Raw genomic sequence first — 4,119 nt, 5'->3', positions numbered from 1 at the left:
AATTATTTATAATTTAATTTGATAATGAATCAATTAATTAAGAGTAGTTAATATTTAGATAAAGCAAATTGATATACTTACTTAGAATAGAGATATTGATTTTGATTATAAGAAAAATATAGTTTTGATTTAGATCAATTTTTGAGTTATTGATTTTTATTATGGGATGACTTAATGATAAAATTTGCTTCAAGAATTAGAATATTTAAGAGTTTGAGGGTTTGAGTAAGAAAATTTTGATGATTAGAAATAGTGATATTAATTCTAATCAACATTGATGATATTGATCTTTATGAAATGACTTAATGATGAAGTTGCATCGAGAATTAAATATCAAAAGTTCGAGAATGAGATTGAAATGATAAATCTTCAACCTTTGAAAGTACGAATAAGAGAAAATATTTTTGAATTTTGATTGATTAGGATGTCATCAAATGATTTATAGAAGTATATTTTTCTATCTTATGATGGGTTGAAATTACGAATGGTTAATATTTTAAAAAATAAATAAATGATGATGAAAAATAAAATTCTTATTCAAGAATTAAGATATTGATTTTCTTCTATTCACAAGAGATAGATTTGATTTTGATCTAGTCATAAGGTATTGAACATTATTTTATAGAGAATAAGAGCATAATTTTGAAATCTTGAAATATTAAAAATCTTTGAGATGTTGGTCTTGATAAATAAGAAAATGAATGGTTCTGTTTCAGATCGATATTTGATGTACCAACTTTTTTCTTATGAAATGATTTAAGAATAAATTTATATCAAAAATTAGAATATTGAAATATTTGTGGATGAGATTCAAGTAAGAAACTATGAAGACTCAAGCAAAAAAAAATTTGAGGATGAAATTTTTTTAGAGGGAAAGAATGTGATGACCTGGCCCGAGTAACGAATCCCAGCCCACGAAGCCCAAACGAAAAAAAAAAAAATAGGGGAGAAAACTCCCTTTGGGAGTCTTCTTCCTCCTCTCGTCGGCTCCCAATCGGAGTCGGAAAGAGCCCCCCCTTCCTCCTCTCGCCGGCTCCCAATCGGAGTCGGAAAGAGCCCCCCCTCTGGCTCTATTTAAGGAGGAAAATCCTCCTCTCTCCCTCTCACCGAAGATCCTAAGCCCAGTCGACGGCAATCATCGAAAAATCACTGCAGAGACCCGACCTGTGTCCATCCAATTTCTCATCGAAAAGCCTCACCGATGTCGAAGGTGAGCCTCCTCCTCCTTCCTCTCTTCTCTCCTTTTCTTTCCGTGCCAGTGTGCACGCTCACCGATGATCGGAGTCATCGAATTTTATTGCAAAAGAAATATTTATTTTGCCCATTTTTTTTCGATTTTTCGATGTCGGTGGTCACCGCCGACCACTGATTTGGATCCCTCCGAGTCACCCGTCGTCGCCCTTTTGTCACCGACCAGCCTCATGCCGATCGATCGTCGGCTGGCCGACTAAATCGAGGGGATCGTGAGGTCCCCTCTTTCAACCAGGAAGGAGCCCGAGAAAAAAGAAAAGAAAAGAAAAGAAAAGAAAAAAAAAGAAAAGAAAAAGAAAAGAAAAAGAAAAAGAAAAGAAAAAGAAAAGAAAAAAAAAAGAAAAAGAAGGAGAAAAATAAAATAATAATAATATAATAATAATAAATAGGATTTTTTTTCTCCTCTATCTTCCGTGAAGAAAAAAAAAAAAGAAAGAAAAAAATAAAATTAATTAATTAATAAATAATGATATAAATAATAAAATATGAGAAAGAGAGTTTCTCTCTTCCCTCTCTCTCTTCAGCCTGAACTAGTATTTTCTCTTTCTAGAATTGGATTTTCTCTCTCTACTTTCTCTCTCTAAGTTATTTCTCTCTCCTAATATTTTTTAGAATTTTGAAAAGAATGATGATGAATTTAAATGATTCTAGTGATGGATTTTTGATCTGGGATCATCGGACGGTATACCGACACCCACTTTGATCATATTAGGTATTTTTAAGATTTTATTTTTTATGATTTTATTAAATTATCCACATAATAATCTTAGCATGATTTGATCTGATCGATCGAATTTGTTAAATCATATCGTTTGAGGAGTCCAAGATAAATTTTCTCTCTCTAATATTTTTTCTCTAGAATTTTCTCTCTCTAAAGCTATTTCTCTCTCTATCGATTTTTCTCTCTTGATTGATTTATCAATGAGAGTTTCTTTTAATATTTTTGATCTAATGAAGAATTCTGATCCATGATTGTCAGACAGCGTACTGGCACCCATCTTGATCAGACCATGAATCTTTAGATTTGATCATCCATGATCTCGATCTAGCTATGACTTGATTTGATCATGTTGATTTCACCAATCGAGATATTTGACCAATCGTAATGTTGGATTGTGTCACCTGATCAATTCAAATTGTACCTCATGAATTCTCTCTCCTCTGATTTTTTCTCTCCACTTGATTTTATAAAATCGATGAAGAAACCTCGATCCTATCACTTCTTATCTGATTTGATCTGATAGTCAAACTTTAGATCGTTTAGGTCTTAATTAGATTTTGATTAGATGAAATTAGATGATCGGACCCAATCTAAATCGTTGAAATATGGTATTCGTATTCTTTCTAATTATTAAAATTAATTCTGTATAAGATTGTGGATGTTTGATCATAGGATATCGCAATATGATCTACGAATAAAATTTTTGAAAAAAAAATTATAGAATTACGTGGATTTATTGGAATGCATTTGAGGTAAGTAATGTTTCACTTTTTTAGATTTATCGATAATTTATAATATATTTTTCTGACATGATTTGTGAAACGATGCATGAATTGGATGAATGGTATTTTATTTTGAAGATATCTTATTTGAAATGTTATGATGAAGCATGATTGAACATATTGATTTCATGATGCATTATATTGATTGATTTCGATACTACATGATATATATTTTATTAACAAAATTAGAATATGAAATATGATTTATGAAGAATTCTGATATAAGAACAATATGAATTGACAACCTGACTATGTAAAGGACCCTGCCAATGGGGGCATATATGTTGGTAATTGATTTGTCCTGAGAGTTTATGTCGTCAGAGAGACCAGCGGTTCCGAAGGACTTTGCTGCCAGATGATTCGCAACTCACCGCAAGAAGATACGCGATGTTATGACCCTGCCACAGGAAAAATATGATTATAGCTTATGGTTGACGAAAAAAATTTAAGAGCGAAAGAAATTGAAATCTGGAAAGAAACTTGAATTTTTGAAAAAGAAATGAATTTGACATGAATTATGTTGCATAATTGAAATTGATTTCGAATTAATGAACTCTATATGCTTATTTTCTATAAATGATTATTTACTTAAATGCCTGATGAAATCTGTTGAGAAGTGATCATTGCTTACTGGGCTGTCTAGCTCATTACCTCTTATTTTACTATTTTTACAGATGTTGAGGAATTAAGATGATACAAGATATGAATGGAAGAGTGATCAGAAGCAGAATCTCTATACTTTTATTTTTGGTTGAAAGTCTTATTGAATTTGATGTAAGGACTATGAATCATTGTTGAATTTATTGAGACATTAAAGAAAAAAATTTAGGTCATTATATTTTGGATTTAAATTATTGACTAATTATTTCACTGTTGTTTTAGGAAAGTATGATAAGATGCCTTGCATGCTTATGGGAAGAGTTTTCTATGAGTATGCGGCAGTTGCCATGATCCTCGATTCATAATCTTGGGTCGGGGGCGTGACATACAATGATTGCAAATCCTCTCCATGTGCTCTCTCCTCCTCTCTCTATCTACACTACACCCAACTAGGTCAAGTAGAACCCAACCAATGGAAAGAAAGAAAAAGGAATGGGGAGGAGTCATGCAATCCCAAAAACACTAACCCCTCTCCTTAATCTAGAAGGGAAGGATATTTATAGAATGATATAAGTTATGTTATGTCATAATCACATATTCACCAATTCAAATAGAAGTGGATGGCTAAGATACATTGCAACCAAATCTTAAATTTTAGATCTAATTGAAAAAATTAGAAACTTTAGTATGTAAGTACAAATTGCAAAAAATTAAAGGGGTTTCACTATATTTTCTTTTATATTTTATGATTCAAATCCATATCCT

Source organism: Elaeis guineensis, chromosome 1 (genome assembly GCF_000442705.2).
Source record: "Elaeis guineensis isolate ETL-2024a chromosome 1, EG11, whole genome shotgun sequence".
Lineage (NCBI taxonomy): Eukaryota > Viridiplantae > Streptophyta > Magnoliopsida > Arecales > Arecaceae > Elaeis > Elaeis guineensis.
The sequence above is the reverse complement of the archived record's forward strand: the minus strand, read 5'-3'. Positions refer to the sequence as shown.